The 18,669-nt window shown below is 41.1% G+C and overlaps 1 pseudogene; it reads left to right on the top strand.

Moving 5' to 3' along the window:
- The first annotated feature begins 3,718 nt into the window (after positions 1-3,718).
- On the top strand, positions 3,719-4,513 carry LOC142457921 (small ribosomal subunit protein eS1 pseudogene; annotated as a pseudogene).
- The last annotated feature ends 14,156 nt before the right edge of the window (positions 4,514-18,669 follow it).

The following is an 18,669-nucleotide window of genomic DNA, read 5'->3' as shown; positions in this document are numbered from 1 at the left end:
TATTAACTGTTACACAGAAGTGAGTTGAATGGAATCCTCTATACTGCTATGTGGACAATTTAGCTGTTATATTCCTTCTTGCTGTATCAACCTATCTTCATAGATATAGATATAAATTATATAGATACAATCACAAGTGTCCTGGCCTCACTAGAGAACCCTGCCTAACACAGCTTTTTTTTTTTTTTCAAATTTCTTGGCATAGATAAGTGAGCACCTCCAATGTTGCATCTGCTTACTGAAACATTTCCATTCCTATGCTATAGATTCCTGGAGCCTTGTTTTTCTCCAGTGCCTTCGGAACAACTTGAACTTCTTCTAAGACCATTGGTTTTTAATCATATACCTTCTAAAATGATAGACCATTGACCAATTATTTTTGGTAAAGTGACTCTGGGTAATCCATTTTCTTTGGATGCTTCCTTCCTGTGTCACTCAGTATTTTTCCCATAGAGTTCTTCAATATTTCCATTGCAAGCTTGACTTTTTCTTCAGTTATTTTGGCTTGGAAAATTCCAACTTTGTTCTTTCCTTTTGGTTTTCTGATTTCAGTTCTTTGCACATTTCATGAAAATGCTTTGTCTCCTCAAGTCATCCTTTGTAATATTTTCAGCTCTTTTACATCGATTCTTCTTATCACTTTAGCTATTCCATGTTCTAGAGCAAGTTGCAGAGTAACTTCTGACAGTCATGTTAGTTTTTGCTTCCTTTCTTGTCTTCTTAATGAACTTTGGCTCTCTTCACAGATGCTATCCTGGATGGCATCGCACAATTCATCTGGTCTTTGGCCTTCTGTGTTCAACATGTCAAATATATTCTTGAAATGGTTTCTAAACTCAGGTGGGGTGTACTCAAGGTTGTACTTTGCCTTTCATGGACTTGTTTTAATTTTTCCACGTCAGCTTGAACTTGCATGTGAACAATTGATGTTCTGTGGAACCACTGACCTTGTCTAACAAATAATATTGAGGTTCTCCATCATCCCTTTCCCCAGATGTAACATTATTTGATTCTTGTGCTTTCCATCAGGTGAATTCCATGTAGATAGTCACTGTTTATGGCAGCCGGGACCATGTATCTTCTCTGTTCACAACTTTACGCCCATCCTATAGCATCACTTTTAGAACATAGTAGACTCGCTCACCATTTTAACTTATAGTAGAATAGTTCCTGTGGGTTTCCCAGATTGCAACTTATTACAGTAGTAGAAAACCTTGTCTTTCTCCAACAGATTGGCTGATGGTGTCAAACTGCTGACCTTGTGATTAGCAACCCAAGAGTAATCACCACATCACCAGGACTCCCTTGAATCATAGTACATAATATTGTTGAATCAATCATTTGATTGATTGAATGCATGGACGGATAAATGGTTGTTTGGATGGATGGATCTGAGGACTTTAACCTCTCAGATCTCCTGGAAGCTGTGTTTCAAGATTTCCTCGACTTCTGCAAATAACGGGCTTGAAGCCCTCTCATGGTGGGCAGGAGATTCTCAATTGGAGAATGGAATGAAATGTCATAAGGCATAATTTTAACATTCCCCAAAGAAATCTCTCCACATATCAAGGCACTTGTTCTTCTGGGAAGTGCTGGAATTTTACTAAACTCTAAAATATCCACTCCTAAACTTCTACTGTACAGCTGTTAATACTAAAGAAATAGCCCCTTCTCCACGCACATGCCTGTTCCTGCTCCAATTATACTTTCCCCTCGCAGAGCCCTGAGAGTAGCTTCTCCTGAAGAGAAAATCAACCACCAATGTTTTCAAAAACCTTTCTGTTCTCATGAAAAGCTTCCTGGCAAAGAGTAGAAGAGAAAGGGAAATGGTCTTTTCTGAACTGAACTTGAAAGCATAATCAGAACTCCTTCCACAACAACAATCAAAGAGCTTCAAAGACATTTTTCCTCACTTGAGCAATAAGTAAGTGGTGGACAGAGCATCAAAATTTTGCACCACGCTCACTGAAGGACCTAATGAAGGGGAGGTGCTGAATCAATTTCACTGTAAAACACAGAACTCACCCATTTGTTTTGTTTGTTTTGTTTTAATCGTTTTATTAGGGGCTCACACAACTCTTATCACAATCCATACATACATTGTGTAAAGCACATCTGTTCATTCATTGCCCTCATCATTTTCAAAACATTTGCTCTCCAATTAAGCCCTTTGCATCAGGTCCTCACTTTCCCCCTCCCTCCCCATTCCCCCCTCCCTCATGACCCCTTGATAATTTATAAATTATTATTTTGTCATATCTTTCCCTGTCTGGTGTATCCCTTCACCCACTTTTCTGTTGTCTATGCCCCAGGGAGGAGGTCACATGTAGATTCTTCTAATCGGTTCCCTCTTTCCAACCCACCCTCCCTCTACCCTCTCAGTATCGCCACTCACACCCCTGGTCCTGAAGGTATCATCTGCCCTGGATTCCCTGTGTTTCTGGTTCCTAGCTGTACCAGTGTACATCCCTCTGGTCTAGCCAGACTTGCAAAGGAGAATTCGGATCATTATAGTGGGGGTGTAGGGGGAGTATTTAGGAACGAAAGGAAAGTTGTATTTTTCATCGGTGCTACATTGCACCTTGACTGGCTCATCTCCTCCCCTAGACCCCTCTGCAAGGGGATCTCCAGTGGCCAACAATTGGGCTTTGGGTCTCCACTCTGCACTTCCCCCCCGCCTCATTCACTATTGTTAGTTTTTTTGTTCTGATGGTGCCTTATACCTGATCCCTTCAACACCTCGTGATCGCACAGGCTGGTGTGCTTCTTCCATGCGGGCTTTGTTTCTTCTGAACTAGATGGCTGCTTGTTTGCCTTTAAGATCCCAGATGCTATATCTTTTGATAACCAGGCACCATCAGCTTTCTTAGCCACATTTGCTTATGTACCCATTTGTCCTCAGTGATCATATCATTGAAGTGTGCACCCAATGATATGATTTGTTGTTCTTTGATGCCTGATAACTGATCCCTTCAGTACCTCATGATCACACAGGCTGCTGTGCTTCTTCCATGTGGGCTTTGTTGCTTCTGAGCTAGATGGCTGCTTGCTTACCTTCAAGCCATTAAGACTCCAGACACTATATCTTTTGATAGCCGGACACCATCAGCTTTCTTCACCACATTTGCTTATTCACCGCTTTGTCTTCAGCGGTTGTGTCGGGAAAGTGAGCATCATAGAATGCCAATTTAATAGAAGAAAGTATTCTTGCATTGAGGGAGTACTTGAGTGGAGGTCCAATGTCCTTCTGCTACCTTAATACTAAACCTATAAATATAGACACATAGCTCTATTTCCCCATCCTCATATATAAATATATTTACATGTGTACATGTCTTTATCTAGACCTCTATAAATGCCCTTTGCCTCCCAGCTCTCTCTTCTATTTCCCTTGACTTTCCTCCTGCTCCACTATCATGCTCAGTTCCCACCTGGGTTTTAGCAATACCTCTTCGTTACATTACCCTTGATCATGCCCGACCAGGCCTCCCACAGCCACCTCACCACCAATTTGGATCACTTATTGTTCCCTTGTCCCTGGGTTTGTTAACACCACTTTCTTTCCCCCCCCCCCCACCTCCCCTTATCCCTGTCAGTCCCATTGTTTTCTCCTCCAGATTGTTCATTCAGCCTACCTTATTTAGACAGATCTGTGGAGATAAAAGCATGCACAAAAACAAGACAGAGCAAAATCAAGCAACAATATCTGCATGACACCATGGTGGTTGGCAAGAACAAGCGCCTTTCAAAAGGTGGCAAAAAAGGAGCTAAGAAGAAAGTGGTTGATCCCTTTTTCTAAGAAAGATTGGGATGATGGGAAAGCACCAGCTATGTTCAATACAAGGAATATCAGGAAAACACGAGTCAGCAGGACTCAAGGAACCACAATTGCATCTGGTGGCCTCAAGGGTTGAGTTTTTGCAGTGAGCCTTGCTGATGTGAAAAACGATGAGGTTGCCTTTAGGAAATTTAAGTTAATGACCAAGGAAGTTGAGGGGAAATTTGCCTGCCCGGCTTCCATGGCATGGACCTTACACGGGACAAGATGCGCTCCATGGTCAAGAAATGGCAGACCATGATTGAAGCTCATGTTGATGTCAAGACTACTGATGGGTATCTACTTTGTCTGTTCTGTGCTGGTTTTACTAAAAAATGCAATAATCAGATTCGGAAGACCTCTTATGCTCAGCACCAGCAGGCCCGCCAAATCCGAAAGAAAATGATGGAAATCATGACCCGAGAGGTGCAGACAAAGGACTTGAAAGAAGTGGTCAATAAATGGATTCCAGACAGCGTTGGGAAAGACATAGAAAAGGCTTGCCAGTCTATTTATCCTCTCCATGTTGTGTTTGTCACAAAAGTAAAGATGCTGAAAAATCCCAAGTTTGAATTGGGAAAACTCATGGAGCTTCATGGTGTAGGCGGCAGTTCTGGAAAAGCTACTGCCAATGAGACAGGTTCAAAAGTGGAACGAGCTGAGGCTATGAGCCACCAGTTCAAGAATCTGTTTAAAATTCAGACTTAATGTTAACAAATGAAAGATCCTATTGTGAAAAAAAAAACCAAAGAACTCACATAATTCATAGTCAACTGTCTTGTGTTTCTAGATAGCAAATTATCCCTCCTTCATCCGATTAAAAATAAAAATGAGATCAAAATGAAAATGCTTTTAAAGGTTACAACTTAAAAAAATAAAACAACCGACTTTCCTAGAGGCTAGTAAATACAATTACATAAACAAAGTGTTTTTGTTTTTCAGGGGAGGTTATTTCAACATATATTTAGCAGGTATAAGCTCCAATATATAAACCATATATTTGATAAGGATGGACACAATACTTTTCTGAATATACCAGTTTCTGACTATTCCTGTACCTCAATAACATACATTTTGCCAATTATTCTCCATCTATGAAATGGATACATATCAATGACTTTTTATAAGAACTAAATAAGACCATCTAGCAAATGCAAAGAGGACAAACCACAAGAAGATAAAGCTGATGAGCAGTCTTTGCAGTTCAAGCACTTATTGAAATAACAATGTAGCAAAATTACAAATGACTACAGAGCATGAGCCTCTGAAGACTACCACAACATAAGAAATATCAAGTGCTAAGTGCATATATGTCAAGAGTACACTGCAGAACTTCTTTATTCTTTTTCCCTCTCGCACCCAAATAAGGCAGTATGTGCATTCTAATAGTTGATGTAAACTGGAGATTCATTTGGACAAAAAGTTCTATTCCCCAAAGAGGAAATCTTGAAGATGGTTAAACATGAACTTTTTTCATGGAAGTGTTTCCAGTGGCCAGTTACAATCTCACAGAAAATAAAGAGAGAAAATAATCAGGGCAATGGAAATAGAAAAGAAAAGAGAAAGGTAAGCAAAATAAAATCTAGAAAAAAATCATGATTATGCGGGAGCACACAGAAAGAGCTGGTCTCTTGCAGTATTTGGAATTATAACAACTCTGTTATTTTGTATCATAAATTCTTCAGATGATAGGCACAAAGTTTGCATGTAAATTATAATGCTGATTACGCTGCATGATCCACTCTACAAATGTGTTTATAAATAAATATCACATGGCCAAAATAACATGTTGGGGAAAAATATATACACAGTGATCTAGTTTAAGCAAACATATTCTATATACTATAGCTATCTATATTTGCATCTATATATTAAAAAAATCCAACCTACTACCATGGAATCAATTCCAACTTACAATAATATGGGGAAGGTTTCCAAGAATATAAATCTTTAAAATAGCATACAATTTTATCTTTCTCCCAAGGAGAAGCTGTTGTTTTTTAACCTCTAACCTTGCAGGTAGTAGCCCAATGTCTAACCTAGAGTGCCACCTGTGTGTGTGTGTGTGTGTGTGTGTGTGTGTGTGCGCGCGCGCGCGCGTGCACGCGCAGTTCCTGGTCCCTCAGGGAAGGATCACTCATGGAAAAGTAGAAGGACAGTAAAATAGAGGGTGACCCTCCCTGGCACAGAGTGACAGAGTAGCTGCAACAATGACCCCACACACAACAATTGTGACAGTGACACAGGACTGACTGAGCAGTGTTTCATTCTGTTGCACCCAAGGACACTGTGTGTTGGAAGCAAGTCAATGGCATCTACAAAAAACAATAACTTCACCATCATCTTCAGTAATTGAACCAACTAAAGAAAAACAAGTATGGCAATGGAGGGGCTTAAAGACATAACTCTTCCCTTCTTTATCCACTCTCTGACTTTTGGCAAAACAACCAACTCATCTGGTTGAATTTCTACATCTTAAAAACGGGATGATGACATTTACCTCGCAGAGTTGTTGTGAACAGCACATGAAACAATGCAATGGTTTGCAAAGGCCAGAGTGTGACAAATATATTACAAGCTGCAGCTAAATGAATGAGAATAATGCATAGATTTTCATTAAATATATTAAATCATGTATTTGACTTCCTTGATTCTAAGAGTGACTTCCTTGATGCTAAGAGTATGCCTTTCCCACTAGTCTGCCCTCTCCTATTAGATTGACTTTCTGATCTAAGAGGCTAGAGAAGGTCTAGCTCTTGCTTTCTGTGTGGTTTGGGTTGATGGCTACTGTTTTGGTGGTTTCCTTCTGTTTCGTTATTTTTCTCAACTCAGTGCTCATCACTTAAATTGTTTCTGGTTACTGATCTTTCAAACTTCAAAGCCAGAGTATCATTCAATTAATACATAGCTAGCAAAGATACCTAACCCTAAGTAATCTATCTTCCCTGAAAGACTCAGCTGCATTTGCATGCAAATTGAGCTGATCAAAAATCCCTATTTGCATTGAGACGAGAGGAATTTACCCAAAAATCTCACTGAGAGATAAAAATTAGTCCATCAGACACATTACTAAGGGATCAGTGGCTGGAGTCAGAGCATGTTTCAAGGTCAGTATGTGAGCGATCTCTTATAATTATTTCCCCTTAATAAGACTCCACTGGACTTTCAAGGGGGTAGTAGTTAAGCTAAAAGCACATGTGCACTAAAATGTTATCAGTCATTGGGGAATAGGGAGCCAGCAAGACAGTAAGTATTGCTTTGGAGATTTAACCGTGGAGTGAAATGCACAATGGGAGAGCTTCTTCACCACCACCCCTGCCCCCATGGGTGGCCTTGCCACTGAGGTGCCAGACGACACCTGTTACCACCACTTAGGCAGCTTCAGTGAAGGGCCCCAGTCCCAGTGACTTTAGGAACACAGTGAGGCTGGGCTCTCAATATAAGCTCCTTTGATGGCAGGTGCCAGTAGTCATGGTAACAGAGAGGCACCTTTGCAGTGCTTTTTTCAGACCACAGATCGCATTACAATGAGCCAAATCTTAAGAGAAGAAAAATGACCAACACCAAGCAGTAACTAAGAGGATGTGTTTGAAGAACTTCTGGAAGAGTCCCTAAGGATGACCAGAAATGCTAGGAGATCAGGAAAGCCAGTGTAGCAAAGATAGCAAAGGGTACAGAAGATAGCCAGTGCTAGACGGGATAGTATCCATGACTCAGGTTTGCTGGGTGAAACTCACATTTATCCAGTATTTTCAGTTGTGTGACCTTAGGAACATCTAGATTCTCAGGGACCCAATTTCCTACCTGGAAAATGGTTTAATCGCAGATCTAATACTTCATTCACAGAATACTTTTAAGAAGTAAGTATGTAACTTTAATGTTGTGGTCTCCTCACTATTGAACCAACTTTGTGTCCATTCTAGCTATCACAACTAAAGCTATCTCCAGAGAGAAGAAATGAGAAAGATATGACCCAACCTGGTTATAAAGTAGAGGGAGCCACCTCGTTGGAACCAGAGGGCCAACAAGTCATGAATATAAGGGAGAAAGGGGGAAACTATGCTAATTTATATATTTCATTTATAAAAATCAACCTATTTGTAGAGAAGGCAAATGAGACTTGAAAGCTTAAATGACATATCCAAGCTCAAGCTGAAAATATGGAGCAACTCTCACAGTTTTAAACCAGGAATTTCACGTCAGAGACAGTTTTGTTTCCTTTCTCTTCTTTCTTGCTTTAAGAAAACAAAACAAAACACCAAGAATTCAGTCACAGCAATTGTGTTCCAAATAAGGTGACAAGTAAGTCATTTAGCAGGTTGCATTAAACTTCATAACTTCCACACTGTTGCAAGCCCCATTTCTCTCTTTCTGCCCTCCTCTTATCCAGCTTAGCATCCCATGAAAAGTTCTTCCAAAATGATAGGATTTTTTGTTCTTTGATGCCTGCTACCTGATCCTATTAACACCTCATGATCATACAGGTTGCTGTGCTTCTTCCATGTGGGCTTTGTTGCTCCTCAGCTAGAAGACTGCTGTTTATCTTCAAGTCTTTAAGACCCCAGATGCTATATCTTTTGATAGCTGGGCACCATCAGCTTTCTTCACCACATTTGCTTATGCACCCACTTTGTCTTCAGCAATTGTGTCAGGAAGGTGAGCATTATGGAATGCCAGTTTAATAGAACAATGTGTTCTTGCCTTGAGAAAGTATTTGAGTTGAGACCCAAATCCATCTGCTACCTTAATACTAATAAACCTATAAATATATGAACATAGATCTATTTCTCCATCATCATATATAAATATATTTACATATGTACATGCCTGTATTTAGACCTCTATAAATATTCTTTGCCTCCTAGTTCTTTCCTCTATCTCTTTTTACTTTCCTCTTGTCCCACTGTCATGCTCAGCCTTCATTCGGGTTTCAGTAATTCCTCTTGGTTACATTTCCCTTGAGCAAGCTCTACTAGGCCCCCTACACCCTCCTGTGGAGTGGAAACCCAAAGCCCATCCATAGGCAACTGGACATCCCCTTACAGAGGGTCACAGGGAGGAGATGAGCCTGTCAGGGTGCAGTATAACACCGATGAAACATACAACTTTCCTCTAGTTTTTTAATGCTTCCTCACCCCCACTATCATGATCCCATTTCTATCCTACAAATCCGTATAGACCAGAGGATGTACACTGGTAGATACAAGAACTGAAAACACAGGGAATCCAGGACAGATAAACCCCTCAGGACCAATACCAAGAGTAGCAATACCAAGAGGGGAAGGGGAAGGTGGGGTAGAAAGGGGAAGCCAATCACAAGAATCTACGTATAAACCCCTCCCTGTGGGGCAGACAACAGAAAAGTGGGTGAAGGGAGATATCAGACAGTATAAGACAGGAAAAAAATAATTTATACATTATCAAAATTTCATGAGGGAGGGAGGTGGGGTGGGGTGGGAGAGGGGGAAAATGAGGAGCTGATTCCAAGGGCTCAAGTCAAAAGCAAATGCTGTGAGAATGATGATGGCAACAAATGTACAAATGTGCTCGACACAATGGATGGGTGGATGGCTTGTGACAAGAGTTGTACAAGCCTCAATAAAATGATGTTAAAAAGAAAAAAGTTCTTCCAGATATTCTTGACTTGGCCACTTTCTAAAACTGTTCTTGCGGGAGGTAAACGTCTTGTTTGTATGGGCGTCTCCTGGAAGTATGAGAGGAAGACAATGACTCTGATGAAAACGAAAACTGCTGCACTATTTGCAAACGTGGCACGCGTTGTCGACACGGAGAAAGCTTAAACTTATAGCACATGAGCTGAAGGAAAATTCAGCAGGCTGTGGGTGAGGATGAGAAGCCTAAGCGAATAGAGCCGCCGGTCCAGAGCCCTCTGGTCTAGAACTCTTTGAGTTCCCAGCAGGAGGACAGCAGGCTGTAGTCAGCCTTTGTGCAATGGGATATGCAGCACAGCACATGTGTTAGTAATAGGACAGATGCAACCCGCCTTGGCTGCCGTTCAAACTTCACTATTTGGATACTTTGGGGACTTTTTTTAACTTTGAAAGGTTCTTCCAGAGCTGGGCTGATTGTAAGACGAGGCTGTGTCCTGAACTGTGCCAACAGAGAAAACTTGGCTGAATTCGATGTTTCATTTAGTTTTTGAGTGGTGTGCACGTTTGCTAGGGAAAGACCTCAATCAGCCCTCCCTTCCCATAGAACAAACTCAGATTCTGCGCTGAAAGAGCAATGTTCTTTCCCAATAAAACCCTTGGTGCTCATTGTCAAGCATTCAACCGAAATGCTGAAGACAACCTCATACCTGCCCCCTACAATCCCCTGAACCGACCGGGTAAAGCGTGCCCAATGCGTTAAAATCCCAAAGCCGTGCATTCATTGTTGCACTTCATCAAATTGTGTCTGACCACCTGGGATGCTGAGTTCCTACTCCAGGCAAAATATAACACAAATGAAGAGCCTACAACTTATTTTGACAAAAGTCCAAAAGGCTCTCGGGGAGAATCCTAAAGCATGACCAGAACGAAGTACAAAAACACAAAGGAGGCTTTGGGAATTTAGAGACAAATGGGTGGAAAGTGTGGGTTTGAGTGACTGCTCTTATTGCTACTGTGGGAAATCGAGCTCGAAGCTGTTGGATCTGGTTCCTGCATCTGTGCGTTGACCTCTTGTTACATTGCCTGTTGCTCATTAGCAGATGTGTGTGTGTGTGTGTGTGTGTGTGTGATCATTTTATTGGGGGCTCTTACAACAATCCAAACATCATTTATACCAAGCACATTTGTACATATGTTGCCATCGTTATTTTCTAAACATTTACTTTCTATTTGAGCCTTCATATCAGCTCCTCTGTTTACCCTTCCTACCCCCCTCCCACCCTTATGACCCCTTGATAAATTATAAATTATTATTATTTTCATATCTTACACTGGCAGCTTTCTCCCTTCCCCTGCAGTTTCTTCCCCCACCTTCCCCCTCCCTCCTGGTATCACTCCCCCCACTTCTGTGCCTGAGGGATATTTGTTATCTGGAAATAAGTAATCTAGTTCATCTACTATATCTTTTGAACTATATATATTTCTTTTTTACAATGTTTCCATAAAGTTGAGTGTCAATTCCAACTGAAGGAAACTCCATGTGTGTCAGAGAAGACGTGCTCCACATAGTTTTCAGTAGCCATGACTTTTGGAAAATAGATGACCAAGCCTTTTCTCTGAGGAGCCACTGGATGGATTCCCACTCCCACCATTGGTTAGTGGCAGAGCACTGAACTGTGCACATCACCTAGGCACTTTGACCTGGACACACATTTGTAGTAGTGGTTATTTTACTCTGAAGATTTATGGTTAAGTTCCATCTCATGTTTTCCTATCAATATTTTGTAACAACAACAAAACAGAAAGCGGGGAGGGGGGAGTTTTCCAATGATATAGCAATCTGATCTGTTTTCCAATAACCTAAGTTTTCACATGTGAAAATACACGACTGGTAGAACTAAAACTTGGCTAGCCAGAACAGACCCACTGAAGCAGGGCATGAAGGATACAGGTGAGAGGAATTCGAGTTTAGAGAAATTTGGTCTCAGATGACAAATGACTTCTTTTTCGCAGGGTGAAAGGCCTCAGAGACCATCAGTGTGTGAAACCACAGGAAACTAGATGTGACAGTAAGAAAGGACCTGGGAGCAGAGGATGGACCCTTGGGAGATTGTCCACGCAAGAAGTGTCCAGGACAGAGTAAGTCTGAATATTGAAGAGTTCTCTCTATGGAAGACAGCATGAGTTTTACCGGTTGGGGGCCAGGGGATCTTTATTTTTCATAATCATTCAATCTGAATATAATGGTAAGGCTGGAGATTTACAAGAGAAAGGGAAAGAGGGCGCTCTCTTTCTGGGCTGAGGTACCACTACGCCCGCGAGGGCTGTGAGGCTAAACACAGCTGAGAGTCAAAGTCCAATATTCTTACCAATTGAGTCCTTCAACGCTCTGTTCATACCCAGAATTCCTACATCTGGTGAGAAAATCATTTTTTTATTAGACTGCCTTTGACCATCAAAATAGGCACAATTGTTTACTTGCTGTGGGAGAAAGATACCACTGAGAAGTAATGCAGAAACGCCGGGTGCCTGAAAGCTTGGATGGGTTAAAAAGGTGAAATCTTTGCTGAGGGTGGAAGCAGAGCTGATGATGAAACATGTCACAAAGGGAAAAATTATTACTTGAAGACAATATAGTTGAGGAAAAAGAGCAGGCACTTTAGAATCTAGTTTGACTTTGAGTTTGAAAATCAAATCTGCCACTCACTAGTTCTATGGCTCTATTGTATGAATCACTAAATCTCTCTGAATCCGGTTTCTCAGCTATGAGAATAGTGAAAAAGGGAAGACAGTACTTATGGAATGTGAACCACATAGCTGCCAAATCCAAACCCGAACTCAGGACCTTTGAGTCAACGGCAATTCACAGCAGCCTGATATAGGATTTCTAAGGTGGCCAATCTTTATAGGAGGAGATAAACTCAGCAGTCTCCCGTGGAGCGTCCGGCGAGTTTGAACCGATGACCATGTGGTAATAGTCCGGCACTTAGCCAACAGCACCACTAGAGCTCCTTAGTACACAGATTTCAAATAAATTAAAAAATCAAACTCACTGCCTTCTACTTGACTCCGACTCATTTCAGCCCCAAAGGACAGACTTGGATTTAGCTCACAAGCACTCCCTCCCTCCCTCACTCACTCACTCCCTCCCTCCTTCCCTCACTCACTGCCATCGGGTCAATGCTGATGTAGCCTGACCCTACAGATGAGGGTAGAACTGCCCCTGTGAGTTTGTGACACTTAACTTTAACTGGAGTAGAAAGCCTCGTCTTTCTCCCGAGGGGCGGCTGCTGGTTTCAAATGGCAGATGTTGTGGACCAAGGCCGACATCTAACCACTGCACACCACTGGGGCTCCTCCCAGGACATAGAGAGTGCTCAGTAAATTATGATGTCCTTCTTTGACCTTAGTGCATATAGAAAAATACTATTAATCATTTTATTGGGGGGCTTTTACAAATCTTATGACAATCCATCATTCGATTGTATTAAGTACATTTGTCCATATGGTGCCAATAACATTTCCAAAACATTTTCTTTCTACATAAGCCCTTAGTATTAGATCCTCTTTTTTACCCTCCCTCCCACCCTTGTGAATCCTTGATCAATTATATATTATGGTTGTTATTTCATTTATTATACCGTCCATGTCTCTCTTCACCCACATTTCTGTTATCTGTCCCCCTGGGGGGGGGGCTATATAGCCAACCTTGTAATGGGTTCCCCTTACCCCAACACACATCATATCATTACTCCCACTACTGTTCCTGGGGGCTTTATCTGTCCTGAATTCCATGTATCCTGAGCTCTTATCTGTACTAATGTGTGTACTCCAGTCTAGCTGAATTTGTAAGGTAGAACTGGGTCATGGTAGTGGGGGTAGAGGGAAGCATTCAGGAACTAGAGGAATGATGTGTGTTTTGTCGGTGCTGTACTGCACCCTGCTTGAATTGTCCCTTCCTTGTAACCTTTCTGTTAGGAGATGTCCAACTGTCTACAGATGGGCTTTGGGACTCCACTCCAACCCTCCTTATTCACATTGATAAAATTTTTTGTTTGAATCTTTTGATACCTGATACCTAATCCCATCACACCTCATGATTACATAGGCTGGTGTGCTTCTTCCATGTGGTCTTATTTGCATCCCCTGCTAGATAGATGGCTGCTTATTTAACTTCATGCCTTTAAGGCCCAAAGGATTTATCTTTTGATAGCCAAGCACCATTCACTTCTTCACCACATTTGCTTATGCACCCATTTTTTCTTCAGTGATTGTACCAGGAAGGTGAGTATCAAATAGTGCCAGGTTATTAGAACAAAGTGTTCTTGTATTTAGTGAGACCTTGAGTAGAGGCACAAAGTCCACCTGCTTTCTTAATATTTAGCATATAAATATATGTTCATTGAAAAAAAATATGTTCATTGATCTCTATCCCTTTCATTATAAATTAATATACATGCCTATAGCTACAACTCTTTAAATAGATTGTTTCCTACTTTTTCCCTCTGTTGATGTAGACAATTTTATCATAATCTAGCCAAATACAAAATTACAATATGACCACATAATTTGGTTAATGACTATAACTGATTTTATTAGCAATTAACTTCACCCTGGAAAATAAATAAGCCCTCCACCATCAAGTCAATTCCAACTTATAGTGACACCATTAGACCAAACTGATCCGTCATATTTCCGAGTCTGTAAAGGTTAATGGACGTTGACTACCACATATTTCTTCTGAAAAGCAGCTGGGGCTCAAACAGCAGATTGTATGGTTACCAGCACAGCACTTAACCACTGTATCACCAGGACTCCAAACTTCACTGTAAACCCCCTGTCATCCAATTAATTTTGTCTCACAGAGACCCACTAGAGGATTTTCAGAAGTATGAATCTGTACGAAAGCAGACAACCTCATCTTTCACTTGAGGATCGGCAGGTGGATTTGAGCAATGAAGTATTTACTTAGTAGTGCAATGTCTGACCTACAGCATCACTGGGTCTCATAGAATTCCTATTGTGAAATCTTTAAATGGACCATAAAATGTCTCATGGGTCAATTCATTAATAAATATTTATTGAATTTCCACTAGGGACGATGTAAAAGAAGGATGTTGTTTCTGGTCTCTGCAAGTCCCCAGCCTGTATCTCTGCAAGTCCCCAGCCTGTATCTTATTTGTCTGTGGACACATAAACCATACTGTGCTTAGCATTGTCCTAGAAGATTGTGCCATGAGAGCCCAGGAGAAGGATACCTAATTTCTACCTAGGGAAAAATACTATGCAACACTTCCTGAGCACTTTCTCTGGACCAACCAGTATTTTAAGTGTATGCTATGTGCCTGCTCAAGTGTCACAACCACACGATGGAATAGTTACTATAATTATTTCCATTTTGCAGACCTGGAAGCTGGTGTGCATGGATGTCATGTGCCCACGGTCTCACAGTCACAAGAAACAGAGCCAGGACTTGAATCAAACCACACGCAGAATTAATACTTTAAAGACTACAGTATCCCAATGATACCTTATAGAGAAGGTGTCATTGGAATTTTCAATCCAGAGAAGGGGATCAGGAGAGTCAGTGTAGGCCCAAACCTGGCAAAATACAAGGTTATTTGGTTATTTGTCCATGAAGCTAGACTTCTGAGGATTTCCTCTCAGCTACTGGATTGAACACAGCTATTGTATTGAACTTGTGGTTGATGTTTTTTAGGTGCCAGGAGGCCAGTTCAGATTCCCAGAGACTCTGAAATAGAACAAAACATCACCCAGTCCCTTGCCATCCTCGTAATCCTTCTTATGTTTGGACCCATTGTTACAGCCACTGTGTGAGTCCATCTTATCAAGGCCATCCTCTGTTAGGCTGACTTCTCATATACCAAGGATGGTGTCCGTTTCCTGAGACTAATCTCTCCTGATAATGAGTCCAAAGTAAGGATGACAAGTGTCGCCATCCTAGTTTCTAAGGAATATTCTGACTGTGCTTCCGAGAAAGATTTGTTTGTGCCTCTGGCAGTCCTTGATACTGCCAATATGCTTCACCAACATCACAATTTAATCAAATCTTCTTCAGCCTTCTTGATTCATTGTCCAGTTTTCTCAGGCCTATAAGGTGATTGAATATTCCATGGCTTGGGTCAGGCATACCTTAGTCTCCCAAGTGACATCTTTGATCATTAATGTCATTTCTTCCATTTGCTTTAGCTACAGATGTTCAAGAGCAAGTGTCAGAGTCTCTCTGGCATCCATTTTATTTTTTTTCTTTCTTTCCTGTCATTTTAATGACCTTTTTCTTTCTTCAAGTATACTATTCTTGACATCCCACAACTTGTCAGGCCTTTTGTCATTAGTGTTCAATGCATCACACCTGTTCTTAAGATGTTCTCTAAATTCAAATGAGATCAATTCTAGATAGTATTTTGAATGGCCTTTGCTGTGTCTCCAAAATCAATCTGTTGCTTTTCTGATTCCCTTTAATTTATCAGTTAATCATGTTGGTCTGAATTATTGGAGCATATATCCTGAAAAAATAATCACCCACCTTGGACAAATAAACTGTTTTATAACAACAACTGTTTGCTGTTATTAGGATCCAACACTGGGGCTTTAAAAATGATTGCAGATATTTCATCATGTGGTTACGAAGGTCACCTCTTTACTGTAGTAGGATATTCATTCTCTCAATGGAAAATATTATCCAAAACTCTATGTTTTTATTAAAGGTAGAAATGATAAGGAAATAATGTCCAGCTAAATGAATTTTGGAAATCCTACAGAGGGATCTCTAAGGAAGCTCCTGCCTACGTGCTTGCATTAGTCAATTTTTACCCTTTGAACATGTCTACTAATGAAGACTGTGAGAATGTAGCAAAGAACATGATGTGAGAAAAAAAAAGAATATGATGTGAAATAAAATGTCCACAACTTGTATCAAAATTATATGACTGGATAGCACTCAGGAGAGCTCAATATCATTCTTTTCTCATGAAAAGCAAGGTGAGAATATGTACTCTGGAAAACAAGGATATCGTGATAGTTATATAATAATTTATCAATTTGAGGATTAAGAATGTAGGGGTGGAGTCTAGCATATCAATCAGATTGTAGCCAATGAGGCCTCTGTGTGGGCACGGCCTACTTCTGAGAACTCTGGGAAATCCGATATTTTCTCCTTGGAGGCAGGAGAGAATCTCGCTCACTACTTTCACTCCCTGGGAGACATTGCAGCTGACAAAACACATGGAACTACACTAGTGCCCTGAGCTGGCCACATGGCTGCAACCAAACCTCTGAAAGCAGAGAAGCCACAGAGACCCCTGCCAGTGCTGAGATGCTTACAACATCCCTGGACCCAAAGATTTTCTACCTACTGGCATGTGATCATCCTGCATTTGGCTTCATTGCATGTGCTTCATGAGTCTAAAGAGACATTTATAGATTGGTATCAAACATATGGGCTAATATCAGACTTATGGCCTTGGACTGGACGGGTTTGGGATGCTTTCTTAATGTACAATTGCTCTTGTATATAAACCTCTTCCTTATACACACGAGTGTCTCCATGAATTTGTTTCTCCACTCTATGTAGACTAACTCAGTTATAGATCATTAACTAAAATACCTTGCTCTCCAAAGGAGATGCGAGTTAAAGAAGCAGCACAAGAGATAATTTGCCTTAGAAGAGGGTTTGTTTGTTTGTTTGTTTGTTTTAAAGTATATAAAACTTAAGCTTGTTGTATAAACTGAAGAGAAGGTTAGAGGAGTGTGTTAGTCTGGGTCGACTAGAGAAATAAATCCAGAGACATTCATATATGTGTAAGAGAGAACTTTATATCAAAGAGCAATTGTATATTAATAAACATTCCAGCCAAGTCCAGATCAAGTCCATAAATCTGATATTAGTCCATATGTCTGATACTAGTCCATAAATTCCTCTTTACACTCACACAGTCATGCCATGATGCTGAATGCAGGAAGATTACAGGCCAGTGGGTGGAAATTCTTGGAGATCCTATTGTAGCAGAAGTATCTCATTGCTGGCATGGAGTCTCTATGTAACTTCTCCAGCTCCAGGGCTCTGGCTCCATCAGTGTGTCTCCCTGTGTCTTGTCAACAGGAATGTGAAGCAGAGAGTGTGTCCTGCCTTGAGGGAAGAAGACAGGAGTTCCCAAAATCTTCAAGAGAAGGCCATGCCCACGCAGAGGCCTCATTGGCTCTGACCTGATTGACAGGCTAGACTCCACCCCCTCATTCAAGTTGACAAGAGATTATGTAACTGCTACAGAGAAGAACACCTGAAGTTATGCCCGAAGGATGATAAGGGATCATGCAACACCAGAAGAGCAGACAAGAAGAGGGAATTCAAATGAATGATTGGAGACATTATTTGTGAAGGGTTTAAGGAGATAGCATTCCTTGATATAAAAAGGAAAAAATAAGAGATGTGTAGTGATTCACTTGTTGGTGCTGTAAGTGCTATCTGGTCTCCTCTGACCCATAGTGACCCTATGAAGAACAGAAGGAAACACTGCATGATCCTGCGCCATCCTCACCATCGTTCCTATGCCTGAGCCCCTCCAGGCAGCCCCTCCATCCCTTGATGTAGTCAATCCATCTCATCATGGGCCTTCCTCCTTTTTGCCTCCCCACCCCACTTTACCAAAAATGGTGTCCTTCTCCAGGCATTGGTCTCTCCTAACAACATGTCCAAGTTTCTCTATCCTTGCTAAGGAGCAATCTGGCCTTATTTCTTCCAATACAGATCGTCTGTCCTTTTAGCAATCCATGGTACTTTCAACACTCTTTTCCAGGACCACAATTCAAATGTATCAAGTCTTCTACAGTCTTCCTTATTTGGTGTCCAACTCTCACATGCACATGATGCAATGGAGAATATCACAGCTTGAATCCAAAGCACCCAAGTCCTCAAAGTAATATCCTTGCTCTTCAATACTTTAAGAGAGTCTGTGGAGCAGATTTACTTAATCCAATATGTGTTTTAATCTCTTGACTGACACCTTCCAGAGTATTGCTTGTCGATCCCAGTAAAACAAAATCCTTGACAATCTCTATCATGGTTCACTGAACCAGTGGTGAAGATTTGGGTCTTCCTTACATTGAGTTGTAATCCCCACAGAAGGCTACAATCCTTGATCTTGATCAGCAAGAGCTTCAATTCCCCCTCGCATTCATCAAGCAAGGTTGTATCATCTGCATCCTGAAGGTTATTAATAA

Source organism: Tenrec ecaudatus, chromosome 10 (assembly GCF_050624435.1).
Source record: "Tenrec ecaudatus isolate mTenEca1 chromosome 10, mTenEca1.hap1, whole genome shotgun sequence".
In the NCBI taxonomy this organism is placed as follows: Eukaryota; Metazoa; Chordata; class Mammalia; order Afrosoricida; family Tenrecidae; genus Tenrec; species Tenrec ecaudatus.
Note: the sequence above shows the minus strand (reverse complement) of the source record. Positions and strands in the feature narration are given on the sequence as shown.